This window comes from Salvelinus fontinalis, chromosome 40 (assembly GCF_029448725.1).
Source record: "Salvelinus fontinalis isolate EN_2023a chromosome 40, ASM2944872v1, whole genome shotgun sequence".
In the NCBI taxonomy this organism is placed as follows: domain Eukaryota; kingdom Metazoa; phylum Chordata; class Actinopteri; order Salmoniformes; family Salmonidae; genus Salvelinus; species Salvelinus fontinalis.
The window spans coordinates 25,141,297-25,159,773 of NC_074704.1; positions in this window are offsets into that span (position 1 = coordinate 25,141,297).

The window sequence follows — 18,477 nt, forward strand, 5'->3', positions numbered from 1 at the left end:
TGTATTTCATCACATTCCCAGTGGGTCAGAAGTTTACATACACTCAATTAGTATTTGGTAGCATTGCCTTTAAATTGTTTAACTTTGGTGAAACGTTTTGGGAAGCCTTCCACAAGCTTCTCACAATAAGTTGGGTGAATCTTGGCCAATTCCTCCTGACAGAGCTGGTGTAACTGAGTCAGGTTTGTAGGCCTCCTTGGTCGCACAAGCTTTTTCAGTTCAGCCCACACATTGCTATAGGATTGAGGTCAGGGCTTTGTGATGGCCACTCCAATACCTTGACTTTGTTGACCTTAAGCCATTTTGCCACAACTTTGGAAGTATACTTGGGGTCATTGTCCATTTGGAAGACCCATTTGCAACCAAGCTTTAACTTTCTGACTGATGTGTTGAGATGTTGCTTCAATATATGCACATAATTTTCCTCCCTCATGATGCCATCTATTTTGTGAAGTGCACCAGGCCCTCCTGCAGCAAAGCACCCCCACAACATGATGCTGCCACCCCCGTGTTTCCCGGTTGGGATGGTGTTCTTCGTCTTGCAAGCATCCCCCTTTTTCCTCCAAACATAATGATGGTCATTATGGCCAAACAGTTCTATTTTTGTTTCATCAGACCAGAGGACATTTCTCCAAAAAGTACCATTTTCTCCCCATGCGCAGTTGCAAACCGTAGTCTGGCTTTTTTATGGCGGTTTTGGAGCAGTGGCTTCCTCCTTGCTGAGCGGCCTTTCAGGTTATGTCGATATAGGACTCGTTTTACTGTGGATATAGATAGTTTTGTACCTGTTTCCTCCAGCATCTTCACAAGGTCCTTTGCTGTTGTTCTGGGATTGATTTGCATTTTTCGCACCAAAGTACGTTCATCTCTAGGAGACAGAATGCGTCTCCTTCCTGAGCGGTATGACGGCTGCGTGGTCCCATGGTGTTTATACTTGCGTACTATTGTTTGTACAGATGAACGTGGTACCTTCAGGCATTTGTAAATTGCTCCCAAGGATGAACCAGGCTTGTGGAGGTCTACAGTTTTTTTCTGAGGTCTTGCCTGATTTCATTTGATTTTCCCATGATGTCAAGCAAAGAGGCACTGAATTTAAGGTAGGCCTTGAAATACATCCACAGGTACACCTCCAATTGACTCAAATTATGTCATCAGAAGCTTCTGAAGCCATGACATCATTTTCTGGAATTTTCCAAGCTGTTTAAAAGCACAGTCAACTTAGTGTATGTAAACTTCTTGTAGCGTTCGTCTATTTCTTCCTCCTCCTCGGATGAGGAGAGGCGAGAAGGATCAGACCAAAATGCAGCGTAGGTGGAATACATGATGAATTTAATAACAAGACGAAACACGAAAAACACTTGAATAGATTACAAAACAATAAACGAAGTCAACAGACCTGAACAAACGAACTTACAAAATAACACGAAGAATGCACGAACAGGAACAGACTACATACACGAACGAAAACGAAACAGTCCTGTGTGGTGCGACATACACAGACACGGAAGACAATCACCCACAAACAAACAATGTGAACAGCCTACCTTTATATGGTTCTCAATCAGAGGAAACGTCAAACACCTGTCCCTGATTGAGAACCATATAAGGCTAATTACCAATGAACCTAAACATAGAAACACATAACATAGACTACCCACCCAGCTCACGTCTGTATGTTGACACCAACTAAACAAAGTAAAACAAAGGCAAATAAGGTCAGGAACGTGACACTTCTGACCCACTGGAATTGTGATACAGTGAATTATAAGTGAAATAATCTGTCTGTAAACAATTTTTGGAAAAATTGCTTGTGTCATGCACAAAGTAGATGTCCTAACCGACTTGCCAAAACTATAATTTGTTCACAAGAAATTTGTGGAGTGGTTGAAAAACAAGTTTTAATGACATCAGCCTGTATTGAATGTTTAATATTTGCTGCTAATAAATGTCAATAAGACCCAATCAATCCCACATACACACACACACACACACACACACACACACACACACACACACACACACACACACACACACACACACACACACACACACACACACACACACACACACACACACACACACACACACACACACACACACACACACACACTGTGGGAGGGGTAAAGGTTTGGTGAGTGTAGGCAGAAAAGGTCTGGTAGAGGTCTGGTAGGTGTGAATGGATTTGTCCCCATTGAAAGTCTATGGCCATTGGAATGCATTGAATTGTACGCTAAAATGTAGAAATAGCAGAACAAATATTTACGTAGTCTGAAGCAGTCTGTAATGTTAATTTGGTGTCTCTCTTTTTTTTTTAAATACTTAGATGTGTCACCTGTGCTCCCTCTCCGGCTTCTAGGTCACCAGGCTGCTCAATATGGCGCACACCTGTCACCATCGTTACACGAACCTGCGCGTCATCAGGCTCACCTGGACTCCATCACCTCCTTGATTACCTGCCCTATATATGTCACTCCCTTTGGTTCCTTCCCCAGGTGTCATTGTTTCTGTTTCAGTTTCCTGTCTGTGCGTTGGTCATGTTTCTTGCTCTGTTTATTAAATTATGCACTACCTGAACTTGCTTCCCGACTCTCAGCACACGTTACAAGATGGGGGGGGAAAACGAATTTGTCAATGATTTATTGCATACAACATGAAAGTTGTGCATAAATGTACGGCTAATTTGCATATGCAATATACCAGTCAGAAATTTGGACACACCTACTCATTCAAGGGTTTTTCTTCATTTTTACTATTTACTACATTGTAGTAAAATAGTGAAGACATCAAAACTATGAAATAACACATATGGAATCATATAGTAACCGTTAATTTTTTTTTTAAATAATCAAAATATATTTTATATTTGAGATTCTTCAAAGTAGCCACCCATTGCCTTGACAGCTTTGCACACCTTCATCAACCAGCTTCATGAGGTAGTCACCTGGAATGCATTTCAATTAACAGGTGTGCCTTGCTAAAAGTTAATTTGTGGAATTCCTTCCTTCTTATTGTGTTTGAGCCAATCAGCTGTGTTGTGACAAGGTAGGGGTGGTATACAGAAGGTTGCCCTATTTGGTAAAAGACCAAGTCCATATTTTGGCAAGAACAGCTCAAATAAGCAAAGAGAAACGACAGTCTATCATTACTTTAAGACATGATGTCAGTCAATGCGGAGCATTTCTATAACTTTGAACGTTTCTTCAAGTGCAGTCGCAAAAACCACAAAGCACTATGATGAAACTGGCTCTCATGATGACTGCCACAGGAAAGACCCAGAGTTACCTCTGTTGCAGAGGATAGGTTCATTAGTGTTAACTGCACCTCAGATTGCAGTCCAAATAAATGCTTCACAGAGTTCAAGTAACAAACACATCTCACCATCAACTGTTCAGAGGAGACTGCGTGAATCAGGCCTTCATGGTCAATTGCTGCAAATAAACCACTAGTAAAGGACACCAATAAGAAGAAGAAGGACTTGCTTGGACCAAGAAACATGAGCAATGAACATTAGACCGGATGAACGTATGATCTCCACCGTGAAGCATGGAGGAGGTGTGTTGGTGTGGGGGGTGCTTTGCTGGTTACACTATCTGTGATTTATTTAGAATTCTAGGCACACTTAAGCAGCATGGCTACCACAGCATTCTGCAGTGATACGCCATCCCATCTGGTTTGTGCTTAGTGGGACTATAATTTGTTTTTCAACAGGACAATGACCCACCACACCTCCAGGCTGTGTAAGGGCTAGTTGACCTGGCCTCCACAATCACTCGACCTCAACCCATGTGAGATGGTTTGGGATGAGTTGGACCGCAGAGTGAAGGAAAAGCAGCCAACAAGTGCTTAGCATATGTGGGAATTCCTTCAAGACTGTTGGAAAAGCATTCCAGGTGAAGCTGGAGAGAGTGCCAAGTGTGTGCAAAGCTGTCATCAAGGCAAAGGTTGGCTACTTTGAAGAATCTAAAATATAAAATGTATTTTGATTTGTTTAACACTTTTTTTGGTTAATACATGATTCCATATGTGTTATTTAATAGTTGTGATGTCTTCACTATTATTCTACAATGTAGAAAATAGCAAAAAATTAAGAAAAACCCTTGAATGAGTAGGTGTGACCAAACTTTTGACTGGTACTGTGTATGTATTTAATTATATTTCATTTTAACATGCTAATATTATTGTATAACCTCTGAAAATTTGATATTGATAAGACATTCCTATCTTGAAATATTTGTTAATCTGATTCGACCTGTGTCATTTAGGTGCCATTTTTGGAAAAGGCTTTGCCATTTATCTGTGCTTTACTGTATCTCCGTGAACGTTTGACCCAGAATTCGGACACACAAATTGGAATGTCTCAGCAATGGGAAGTCCTACAGACATGAAACAAAGTAGACTGTGCTAATGGGAGTGTGTTGTATCATCAGTTCAGCCCTAAAAGCAATGTTTATTTTACCCCCCAACACCCCAACAACAGTCATTTTTGCTGTCACAGTACATACTGTACAAACATAGTGGCTGGTTCGATGTCAGTACTTTTACCCTTTAGTTTGTGTCATGCCTCGTCTCTGTTTTCTAGAAGTGCAGCAGCATTCTGTGTAGCCTACTGAAAGTAAAAGTTGAAAAAAAAGGACAACTTTTTCTTGGCTCCTGTATGTCTCTCTTTGTTCCTCTCTTCCCCCCTTTTGAGACAGCAGCAGTCACAACTGCTTTTCATTGACATCATCAATTCTCGTCGCCCTGTGCTAAAACTCCCATCTTTTGTAATCCACCCAGGAAGTGTGTTTGTTCTTTATGTTTGTGTGCGTGTGTCTGTGTCTGTGTGCACATGCATGTCTGTGTGCGTGTGTCGGGGCTTGTGTGCATGTACGGTATGTGTGTGTGTTCTGTATACACTGGCAGGGACCCGAGGCAGAGACATTTCCATTGTTTTTGAAACAGGCCAGTATGGAGCATTTGCTTTCATTAACTATCAAAGGGCCCTCTGCGCCTGCAGTGGGACTCCCCGCCTTTTGTCTTTTTCTTGGTGGACGCTCTGAGCCCTTCTATCTCAACGGTATGCAACATGGCTCCCTGTCCAACATCCAAGCCCTGTGTGTGTGTGTGTGTGTGTGTGTGTGTGTGTGTGTGTGTGTGTGTGTGTGTGTGTGTGTGTGTGTGTGTGTGTGTGTGTGTGTGTGTGTGTGTGTGTGTGTGTGTGTGTGTGTGTGTGTGTGTGTGTGTGCGTGCGTGCGTAACATGGCTCTCCATCCAACATCCAAGCCCTGTGTGTGGTAGAGTGTGTGCATGCGCGGCAGTTTATGTGTGTGGCAGTGTGTGTGGCTCCCCGTCGAAGCCGTGTGTGTGTGTGTGTGAGTCCAAGTACTGATGTCATAGGCTGGGATAGAACAGGGACTAATAAAAGCTCTGTTTTTCCTTTCTGTCGTTGTCTCTTTTCAAGGCTGAAGCCACATCCAACATCCAAAACATTTCAAAGAACACAGTTTTAGTGGGTGTCATATTTCCTGTTTTGTTTTAACCCAGAAACGATGGAATTCAAATAGACTGAGTGAGGCGTGTAAGTTATGGTGGAGTTTCATTATGTTTTGGCTAATTGTGATGTTCTATAATATACCATTGATATTGGTATCTATCTATATAATCTATAGTTAAATGCCAAAATAAAGGAAACACCAACATAAAGTGTCTCATTAATAGTGCGTTGGGCCACCTCGAGCAGCCAGAACAGCTTCAATGCACCTTGGCATGGATTCTACATGTGTCTGGAACTCTATTGGAGGGATTCTTCCACCAGAACTTCCACCATTGGAGTTTTGTTGATGGTGATGGAAAACATTGTCTCAGGCGTCGCTCCAGAATCTCCCATCAGTGTTCAATTGGTTTGAGATCTGGTGACTCAGACACACACACTTACGCACACACACACACAATGTTTTGTATTGCTATCCTGGTGGGGACCAAATAATTGATTCCCATCCAAAATCCTATTTTCCCTAACCCAAAACTCTAAATCTAACCCTAACCTAACCATAACCCTAACCTTAACGCTAAGCCTAACCTTAACCCCTAACCCTAAAACTATACCTAACCCTAACTCCTAAACCTAACCGTAACCCCTAACCCTAACCATTAATTCTAAACATAATTCTAACCCTAACCTAACCCCTAAGCCTAAAATAACATTTGTCCTCGTGGGGACTGGCAAAATGTGAGGACTTCTGGTACCCACAAGGATAGTTTAACAAAAAAAACACACACACACACACCCTTTAAACACCCTATGCTCGTTTGAGACCTATATTTCAAAGTCAGTGAAATCTCTTCTTCTTGCAATGGTAGCCAAAATAATGGATAAGTAGACATTATTTCCACATTTTAATTGCTTTATTAACTCGGGGACTTACACCTGTGTGGAATCACCTGTTTTCAACTTTGTATCCCTCATTTACTCAAGTGTTTCCTTTATTTTGGCCCTTACCTGTATATCACAATGGCGATAGTCTCCATACATTTATGCTGTGTAGGAAAGTGTTGTTACACCATATGACAAAATGTCACACAATGACAGAGCTTGAACACTGAGCTGTGGCTCAATGACATACTGTACCACCCAGTCTTAAAACTTCAACCAAAACCCCCTCAATAGACGTGGTCTTGGAAAGCTAGTCCATTTTGAAGGGAGTTCCACACCCCTGAAAACCCTCCAACAAAAAAATGCCTGGCCATATTAGAACTCCCAAAACATGATCCACAGCACAGTATTCTGCATGGGACACAACCGCATGATCTATGCATCATGTCATGTATATGAAGTCTCTACGTACCGTTTGGTCAATGGATTAAAGGTTTCGCCTAGTTATACTTCATCCAACCATCCAACTCCTCGTGTGGCATGACACGTTTTTTTTCCTAGCCCGCTTACTGATTAGTTCGCTGAGAGGTGATTTTACAACTCCACATCTTGATTAAATTAGCTGTTTGCGACACCGCAGAGAAGACAAGAGGGGATGGACATCCTCTGACATCCCCTTTTCCAGCCTATTTCAAACGCTAATCGAAGGAGATTGCTCGATGCTTTGTACCAAACATTCCTCCCTCAGGAAAAAAACAACGTATTACAAGTTAAAGACGAGGCTGGGAGAGTAGCCAGGAGGGAGAAGGGGGTCTGGCGGGATGCCCGATAAAACCATACAGTCTTTCTCCCATTCTTCAACCCCCACAGACACCCTAAGACTCCCTCAGACAGCACCGAAAATACCCCCCCCCCCCCCCCCCCCCCTCTTGTGCTCTGAATTTATATAGTCCCTTAAGAGGGACAATAACAAACCGCGGTGACAGCGTGTTGGGACAGAGCCCGGGATCATACTGTTGGAACGGGATCATAATATTGGAACCAGAGAGGTTCCAGAGAGGCATTGTCTGTTCGGATCCCGACCGACTATCAATGATGCATAAGGATGGATGGGTGATTACACAAGTACATACTCTATGCACACACTCGCATACACAAAGTCACACACAGACACACATGCACACACACACAGCCAACCCCCCACTCCCAAAGAAACCTTTGCAGTGGTTTTAGTAAACGTAGTTGATGAAAACTAGCCACTTCCGAAATGCACTCATTTAAAAATGACTTCCGTGATCTCCATTTTGCTAGGTACTTGTTTGTGTTTTATTCAAGCGGATAAGCTAGTCACGTCAGCACTGACGTACTTTGTCTATGACAAACTGACGTCCTATTACATACAGGTGCTGTTAAGCTGGAGCATTTTAAAATTGTGCGAGGCAAACCGGATGTCTACAGGGACTACATCTGTAGCCTTTAGGCATTTATAAAGGCTGTGAAAATGATCCGTGAGCTGTTAAGAATGCGTATCACAACTTGAATAATGCACTATAGGATAATAATAGACCAAGACTAAAAGTCTTAGATCATTCTTTTCTACGGTGTGACCAGTTTTATAACTGCTAATATCATCCATAATGTCTCATTATTATAGTCCAAAGCCCTCAAACTCAACTCTGGACCTCGAAGCCAGTTCCCCTGCATTTGCTCATTGTTCCTCTGTAATCAGGGACTGATTTAGACCTCGACGCCAGGTGTGTGCAATTAGTTATCAGGTACAACCAGCAGGCTTCGGACCTCTTAGTTGAATACCCCTGGTGTCAAGGAAACTCCCTCAGCAGCAGTGTTACAATACCTTTTGTACATGACCTTATTTAGTCTTGCTTAACATTAAAGTTCCCTTTATAATGGGAGCATGTCCTGGCCCGCTCATAACGCTCTGTGACCCTTAGAATTCTGGGATGCTGGAGGTTAATGCACAGCTGGTTGTGGTAGGAGTGGCTTTCAAACAAGGCATCAGTGCAAGGGTGAAGAAAGAGGACCTACTCCACCTGCCATCAAGCTCTTTCTTCTCTCACACAAACACACACACACACACACTCGCACACAAACTGTCTCTCACACAGACCCACCGACCCACACACACACACTGCACACTAACCTTCGGCAACAAAAAAGTCATCCATATTGATAGACCGCCAGATCCACCTGTCCCTCTTCGTATAGCTGGACCCCAGAGAGGGAGCCTGTTCTGACTGGCAGATTTAATATGGGTACGTCCCAAATGACACCCAATTTCTCATATAGTGCATTACTTTTTACAAGACCCCATAGGGCTCTAGTCAAAAGTAGTGCACTACATAGGGAAAATAGTGCCATTTGGGATGCAAACATGGATGGTGTTCCCTCCCTCCCTCCCTCCATCCATCCCTCCCTCACTTTATCCCTCCAGCCTTCAAACCAATCTGAAACTGCCGGCCACTGGGGAAAACACATTAGACTGTCAATAAAATCCCCATTTCATTCATCGGCAGTTATTGTCTCTGCTATTCCCTTGAACCAGAGGTGCTGCTGGTGGAGTGAGCATTGATGGTGTAGGGTAATGTTGCCCTTAGACGCTGATCCTGGGTCAGTTTTTCATTTTACCCACTAGTAAGGTTATGATTGGGGTAGGGGAAGCTAGAGATCCTAGATCTGTACCTAGTGGCATCGATTGTGTTTCATGAATAGTATATGGCCTGAAGGGGATTTGTTAGCAGAGGGATCCAAGACTATGTTTTGGAGACCACTGTCTAAAAACACATCAGTGTTTGTCCTTTTATTTTCCCTTTGCTGTACCTCAGATACTTCCCACTCGAGATTATTTGAGTAATGAATTTATGCAGTTGTAGTAGTGATAACTGTACATAACTGTGTGTGTGTGTGTGTGTGTGTGTGTGTGTGTGTGTGTGTGTGTGTGTGTGTGTGTGTGTGTGTGTGTGTGTGTGTGTGTGTGTGTGTGTGTGTGTGTGTGTGTGTGTGTGTGTGTGTGTGTATGGTTGTTTGTTTGTCTCAGTGTGTGTGTGCTTGTTTTCCTGTATGCCTGTGTGTGTGTGTGTGCACATACGTCAGCCTCTTTGTCTCCTCTCTCTCAGGACACTAGACAGATGTTATCATAGCTTCTGCTGCTGCCCGTTCCCCTTTTCCCTCCCTCCACCAAGACAGTGTCATTTTAGAGCACAGCCCGTAAAACGAGGCAGCTGAAGTTTACAGTCTTCAAATGATGGCCTTGAGGAAACAATCGGGAGGCATAATGTACACTCAACTTCAAAGACCGCCAGCAGTACTAACTATGTAATTACAAAGCACTACTGCTCTTAAAGGAATGACGCTTGATCACCCACTGATGTCTTATGGCGAACGAAGGGAGAGTTAAGAGTTGAGACAGTGTTTAAAACATCCTGCTGACCTGGCTCTTTTGTAGTTTTTGTAGTTTCTTGGACATTGGATATATGTTGTTGACCTTCTGTCTGTCGTGATGTGTGTGTGTGCGTGCGTGCGTTTATTTGCGTGTGCTTGTGTGGCGACCAACGACCACAACATTTTTGCGGTTCTTGATGTGCGTGTGCGTGTGTGTGTGTGTGTGTGTGTGTGTGTGTGCATGTTTGCCTGCATACATTTCTTTATATGTTCTTCATCTAAAAGTCATAGAAAGCACTTTGGGGAACGAATGTGGGAGGCACCATGAGGGAAAGATAGAGGAGGGGGGGGAGAGTCAAACCTACACACACACAGTAAACGGAAAGGAGAGAGACAGCGAGACGGTTCAGAGAGGAGACTTCAGGTTTGCCAGAGTAAAGAAAAGGAAACCTCCCTAATTGAACTCAAGTGTGTTTATGAGCCAGTTGGCGTCTCCAATCCAAAGAAAATGTTTTCAACCACGGAGAACAAAAAAGGAAAACATACAGAAATTATTAGAAAATACTAACGGCGATTGTTTCTGGTTAGTCCCAGTCCCAGGCGGAGATTAAAAGAGACGGAGAAGTTGTCTGATGATGGTATACAATGTGGGTTGCTATGGGAACCCCGGCTCCAGACTTGAAGGGCGCGTTTGAGTCTGAAACAATGATCTACACAATGATGTCACCAGGGAGAATGTCATTGGGAGAGGAATACAAAAACTCCTCTTTTTTTAACATCCAAGGGGCACGTAAAGAGCACTCAGTCCTCTCCACACTGGTAATGTGTTACCATATGTCAAATGCAAAACCAGTTATATTTTCACATGAAAATCGAATTCCTCAACACATGGGATTAAATGATAACAACATTTAATTCACGTGTGTAAAAGTTGAGTCTGTTTTATGAACATGAACCAGAGGGGACGGTCTTCAGAAAAATTGGGGTTTTGTTACTGTTAATTGCCGCTTTGGTGATGGTGTAACAAAGCGAGTTCTGTATCTGTCTTTCCGAACCTGGGACGCAAACCCAGGAAGATTTACACAACAACACATCATCACTTGTGCTAATTGACAGACCAAGAGGCTAACCTGAGGTAAGTTTGGCTTCAGATCTCAGCATAGGGAGACTTCACGATAGCTACTAGTGTAGCGGAGGTGATTTAGAATCATGCTCTTGTGATGAGATAACCCTGTCTGAGCTGTTGTTCTTTAGGTTAAGATGGTTGTCTGGCGAATGGGAGGGGGGCGATTCCCACCAGCGCAAAGTAGCGCAAACTGCTCAACTGCTACAGAGGGAGGTTTAACCCTTTTCATACATAGGATGCTGCTACAGTAACGGGTCGATAGCAACAATTAATAACCTTTAAGACAATTTTTTTTAAAGTTACGCATCAGAAGCGTCTACCTTTTCAGACAGTAGAATTATGCTCCGGCATAGAATGTTCAGTATTGTTACCCTGACAACAATAAATGTCGCTGATTGATGTGCCGTCGTGTTGTTTTCCTGCATTTTTTTTATGGGAGGGTAGATAGATGTGTTTTTTCTTTCGACTAAGTGTATTGCTAAGTCATTGTATTTAACCAACTTAAAAGTACTTTTCTTAGGAGCGAGTGGTCTGTGCTCAGGCAGCAGGCAGGCAGGTTGTGCGCAGGCAGCTCGAGATCATTTGATTGACAGTTCTGTTTGCCTAATGATGGAGGTTAGTCCCGCTTCAGAAGCGTCATTCCTTGAAAGACAAGTTAAATGCCCGTTCAGTGGCGCTACTATCTCCATTTAAAAAGCCAGATTGTACCTTCTCAGACAAACAAACATGCCATAGCTTTTAAGGCGCCGCATTTGTACCATCAATATCTCCTGGGTTTAATTGCTTCTTTTAACATCTTGCCTGGAGCCTGTATTGACTGATCTCCCTGTGGTCATTTTCACTTGATCCTAATGACAAGATCTGCTTTCAGACCACAACTGTCCCCAAAGGCTGGAGGCTGGGGAGCCAACTGTGATGTCATTCTTCGTAAAGGGGACGAGGCAATTCAGGATTCCGCCGTGTCAAAGGTCACAATTGTCTGGTCATGAATTACCACCCCTGGAGATTTGCATTATTAACTAGCAGAGTTCGTCAAGGTATCCTGTTACTCAATCTGTCGAAAGAAGTAGAAGTGTGATTACCACCTAACACATGGGAAAGTATGTTATATTTTGTCAGGGAGCAGGTAGCCTAGAGGTAAGAGAGGCGAGCCAGCAGCTGGAGGGTTGCCGGTTTGAATTCCAGGTCTGACTGGAAAAATCTGGCAGGGTGTGAACTGGCAACTGGAGAAAGAACAATGTGGAAAATTCCAGCACAGTACAATCTCGTGGTCCACATGATAGTGTGACAAGGGGCATAATATGTCTACGCCACAAAGGGGATACGTTTCTCAAGCACTGTCAATCAGTGATCTATTCATCACGTTAGCAGCGCAACAATGCAGAGCGGAAGGGAGCATCCATTGGGTTAGCTACATCATCAATTACTCAATGAATAACAGTGCAATAAATCTGCCCATATACTCAGTTAATCTCTGCTTTCTTTCTGTCATGAATGAAACCAACTTGCTTAAGTAGGACTTCTGACTCGAAAAAACAGAGACTCCAAAGTCATCTGAATCTCAATCCTTCACATTTCCGTGTCTCAACATCTCTTTCCTATTCTCATAATGCATTCCAAGACAACGGCGAGAAATCCAAAACAAAGATGATCAAGGAAATTCTGCATAGACAGGTTGAAGTCGGAAGTTTACATACACCTTAGCCAAATACATTTAAACTCAGATTTTCACAATTCCTGACATTTAATCCAAGTAGAAATTCCCTGTCTTAGATCAGTTAGGATCACAACTTTATTTGAAGAATGTGAAATGTTAGAATAATAGTAGAGAGAATGACTTATATCAGCTTGTATTTCTTTCATCACATTCCCAATGGGTCAGAAGTTTACCTACGCTCAATTAGTATTTGGTAGCATTGCCTTTAAATTGTTTAACTTGGGTCAAACATTTCGGGTAGCCTTCCACAAGCTTCCCACAATAAGTTGGGTGAATTTTGGCCCACTCCTCCTGACAGGGCTCGTGTAACTAAGTCAGGTTTGAAGGCCTCCTTGCTCGCACACGCTTTTTCAGTTCTGCCCACACATTTTCTATGGGATAGAGGTCAGGGCTTTGTGATGGCCACTCCAATACCTTGACTTTGTTGTACTTAAGCCATTCTGCCACAACTTTGGAAGAATGCTTGGGGTCATTGTCCATTTGGAAGACCCATTTGCAACCAAGCTTTAACTTTCTGACTGATGTGTTGAGATGTTGCTTCAATATATCCACATACTTTTCCTCCCTCATGATGCCATCTATTTTGTGAAGTGCACCAGTCCCTTCAGCAGCAAAGCACCCCCACAACATGATGCTGCCACCCCCGTGATTCACGTTTGGGATGGTGTTCTTCGGCTTGCAAGCCTCCCCCTTTTCCTCCAAACATAACAATGGTCATTATGGGCAAACAGTTCTATTTTTGTTTCATCAGACCAGAGGACATTTCTCCAAAAAGTACGATCTTTGTCCTCATGCGCAGTTGCAAACCGTAGTCTGGCTTTTTTATGGCGGTTTTGGAGCAGTGGCTTCTTCCTTGCTGAGCGGCCTTTCAGGTTATATCGATATAGGACTCGTTTTACTGTGGATATAGATACTTTTGTACCTGTTTCCTCCATCATCTTCACAAGGTCCTTTGCTGTTGTTCTGGGATTGATTTGAACTTTTTGCACTAAAGTACGTTCATCTCTATGAGACAGAATGCGTCTCCTTCCTGAGCGGTATGACGGCTGCGTGGTCCCATGGTGTTTATACTTGCGTACTATTGTTTGTACAGATGAACGTGGTACCTTCAGGCGTTTGGAAATTACTCCCAAGGATGAACCAGACTTTTGGAGGTCTACAATTTTATTTCTGAGGTCTGATTTCTTTAGATTTTCCCATGATGTCAAGCAAAGAGGCACTGAGTTTGAAGATAGGCCTTGAAAAGCATCCACAGGTACACCTCCAATTGACTCAAATGATGTCAATTAGCCTATCAGAAGCTTCTAAAGCCATGACATAATTTTCTGGAATTTTCCAAGCTGTTTAAAGGCACAGTCAACTTAGTGTATGCAAACTTCTGACCCACTGGAATTGTGATACAGTGTCTTATAAGTGAAATAATCTGTCTGTAAACAATTGTTGGAAGAATTGCTTGTGTCATTGTCACGCCCTGACCTTAGTTATCTATGTTTTCTTTATTATTTTGGTTAGGTCAGGGTGTGACGAGGGTGGGTATGCTTGTTTGTATTGTCTAGGTTTTTTTTGTATATCTAGGGGTGTTGGTAAGTCTAGGCATATGTATGTCTATGGTGGCCTGAATTGGTTCCCAATCAGAGGCAGCTGTTTTTTGTTGTCTCTGATTGGGGATCATATTTAGGTAGCCATTTTCCCTTTTGAAATTTGTGAGTTCTTATTCTATGTTTAGTTGCCTGTCTGCACTAGCCATATTAGCTTCACGGTTCGTTTTGTTATTTTGTTTGTTTTGTTCAGTGTTCATTCTTTAATTAAAGAAGAGTGTACGCTTATCCCGCTGCGCCTTGGTCTCCTCCCTACGACGGCCGTGACAGTCATGTACAAAGTAGATGTCCTAACCGACTTGCCAAAACTATAGTTTGTTCACAAGAAATTTGTGGAGTGGTTGAAAAACAAGTTTGAATGACTCCAACCTAAGTGTATGTAAACTTCCAACTTGAACTGTACATGGATATACTCACACTATCATTTCCAATGTTCTGAGTGTAACCACGTTGGGTTAGTGGCAGGATGTTTTCTACCAGACTATAGATGAAATCCTATCAAGGGGATTTGCCATCAGTGTCCCTCTGTGCAGGATTGCGTGTGTGCCCATACAGTTCAAGCATTCAAATTTCACAATGAAACTCATATCCTACAATTACTGGCACTCTTTGCTTGGTGTAATCATAATCATGTTTATTCCTCCCGGTTTGTCTTCTTGTCTTGTCTCTTGGAAAGTTATCTGTGAGGAAAGTTGAGCTAGCTGAGGAGTGCTATATACTGTATACTGTGGCTGGTTGGGACTAGTGGGACTAATAACAGCATGCACTAAACAGGAGCATGGATTTGTCACGGGTAACTAGGAGGGTAACCAGGCCAGCACAGTACAGTCAGGTGTGAATGAGGATGAAGAGCAGTTGACTGACAGGGCGGCGAGGAAGTTCATGCCTGTGGCTTTCAGGTGGCCATTTTGTCTCCTTGGGTAAAAGTGACAGTTATAACGCAGGCCACAGTTTTGGACCTTGAGATGATATGATTTTGAGTTTTATTGGCCGGCTGCATCTCTCATGCTGCCTCTTTTGAATTTCAGTGGTTCCAAATGTTGCTGTCTTTTTTGACATCCCAGAAATTGTAAAACATCCGGACACACTTACAGTCAAAGTAAGGGATTGGTTAAGTTTGGGGTTTAAGTTTAGGGGTGCGGTTAATGTGAGGGGAAGTCATTAAAACTGACAATCGTGATTCGGTCCCAAAATCACAACCAATCTCAACCTACGATCCCTCAATCTTTCCTTTCACAACAACGCCTGAAGAGCAACTATATTATTTATTTATTTAAAAAAATCTTAGTAATACCTTGCTAGGAAAATGTATTTTTCTCTTTAAAAAAAAATAAGTTTTTGTTATGCTTTAATATTATAGCTCAGACACAGGTCATGGTTGTTATCATGAAACACAATTCCATACCCACTATTTCCCCTTCTGTGGCTAAAGTATTCTGTTAGGTGAAATCGCTGTTTGGAATTCTGTACAGCTAAAGTCACAATCTTAGGACTCTAATAGTCGGTCTTTTAGGAGCTTGTGGCTGGACAGACTCATTCTCACCTCAGCTGAAATGCATGCCGAGGGTCTCCTCGAGATAAGCACGGTTCTTCTTTCTTCCTCAAATGGGATGGAGCTGGAAACTGTCTCATAGACCAGAGCATAAGACTTATGTGCATCCCAAATGGCACCTTATTCCCTATAAAGTGTACTACTTTTGACCAGGCCCTGGTCAAAACTAGTGCACTATATAGTGAATAGGGTGCCGTTTGGGACGAATCCTGAAGCCATAAAAGCATTTGATGAATGAGCTGAGCATGTTGTGGCATCTCGCTGGCATGCTTTATCGTACTGTTTGGCTTACCGGGGACCGAGGTCCAGAACATCTAATGGTCATTTTAACTGACCGTATACAAACTGGAGAGATTCCACCACACGGCATATTTGGATAGTTGAACTTTTGTTATCCAAAAGACAATGTTTTGGTGTATAACCATCATCAAACTTGCCATATGCAAGGTTAGCATATGAATTTGTAGCTTGCATACATTTACAGTAAGTACATTGCGCTCACTGGTGTAAGGTAAAAGCAGCCTAGTGCGAGATGTATTTTTACACGTATTCCATTGAGTAAACAATAAAGGTATAGATGTAGAACAGATATAGATTTCAACCAACTAACTCAAACAAACTCCTACACCCAACATAATACACATGTTGACCCTCACTCGAAAACACATACAATACCCAACTTATACACACTTGGTTCTAATAGCAGCACTGAATTGGTGTGATTGTTGTAGCTCACGCTCCTGTATTTCTAGCTAGCTGTTTGTTGAAAATATATGGCAAGACACGGGGCAAGCGGTTCTCACTTCTACTCCCATGCCAGATTCCCAGCGATGGGACCTTATATGTTGCTCTCTGTAACCTAACATATTTGAATGGCCGAGCCACTTCTCAATGGTGGTTTCAGCAGTCTGTCCACACGAGAGCAATTTGTGGCAGTGTGACCGAACCACAGGCATATATTTATACATGCGGTTTGGTATGCCACGAAAAAAAAAAGGGAAAAAAAATGTCATGGTACATAAATGAATGCTGTGAAATGAATACTGTCTCGGCTCTAAACATCGGCATGACAACGTGGGAGACTTGCGGGACCTGTGTGTGAAGCATGGTAATTATGAACACATTAATAACACATTCATGAACGGCGTGGACTTGATTCCACACCACAAATTTGAATGTGTGCACCGAAAGGGAATGTTTGGTTTCAAACAGCGGTTCACCTGGCACTGAATATGCAATAGTGCCAACACATTGGCACCGGCACAAATGTGTGTATCAGATTTAGGGCATGCATATATAGAGAGTTAATGGATAGGTTGTGTATTTAAATTGGGACTGGTTAATTACTCTATTACACAGAAACAGAGTTTGTGCTTATTTAAATGTGCCGTTATCAGGAATCAACGTTGTGGACTGAATGGCATGAAATGCGTTTATAAAATGCCACATTTTGCCAAGAGAGATCTCACTGTGAAATGAATACTGTGAAAATACTTTGTGGTCTTCTAATCCCCCGGGGTTGAATGGGGTGAACGTGTGCAAATCCTTGAAAAGCCTCTGGGACTGTGGATTCAATCATTCAAAAAATGTTCTTTCACTCAGGAGATCGTGTTGATATCGTGTTGAAAAAGTCTATCTTTAAATAACAAGAAGGCAGCAATTAAACGCTAATTCAAAATCATACAAATGATGACATGAATGAAAACAGACGAAAACAAAAAACAACAAAACAACCTTTTTTGTTTTGTCTGTCTAAAGGGTTAACCGAAGGTCAGTGCAGCCCCTCACCCCCTCTGGCGTTCCCAGCCATGCTGCTGCACCTGTGGGTTCAATGGGATTCCTGGGACATCGTAAAAAAGGGACAGAGCACACGCACACGGCTCTTGATCCCATGCCCCGCAGGTACGGCAAGCTAGTTAGCCTGCATAGACCTCCAGTGTATTTTATATACTGTAGTCAGGGGTTCTAAGCCTAGTCATTATGCAGACAGGAAGGAAGCCTGTTTCTCATTAGGGCAACATGTTACTGGGAGAATAATGTATCGACCTACATGCAAAATGTAGACAGTTGTATACTGTAGTGGGGATATACATTCTAACTACAAAGGTTGATAATGAGTTCTTTGAGGTTTGGTTGTCATTTTTATTCGATATTTATTTATGTATTTCCTTCCTTCTATCCTTCCTTCCTTCCTCACATACTTGACCTAGCCATTGACAAATGTCGTATTAACATCCTGATGTAAATGTCAGATATTCAATAGATCCTAGATTGAGTATTTTTCTCTGCATACCACATTGACTCTGTCACGCCCTGACCTTTGAGAGCCTTTCTATGTCTCTATTTTGGTTTGGTCAGGGTGTGATTTGGGGTGGGCATTCTATGTTTTGTTTTCTATGTTTCTGCATTTCTATGTTTTGGCCAGGTATGGTTCTCAATCAGGGACAGCTGTTTATCGTTGTCTCTGATTGGGAATCATACTTAGGCATCCTTTTTTTCCCACCTATGTGTGGGTAATTATTCTTTTCCGTGTGTGTTTGTGTGCACCTCGGTTGCGTCACGGTCATTGCTGTTTACCTGTTTGTTTTGTTTGTTAAGGTTTCACTCCTATTAAAAGATGTAGAACTACATGCACGCTGCGCCTTGGTTGATTTATGACAGGGAGTTTGAGGATAGCGAGCGTGACAGACTCTGCAGTCTATTTCTGTTGTAATTTTGGTGTACAGTGTGTGT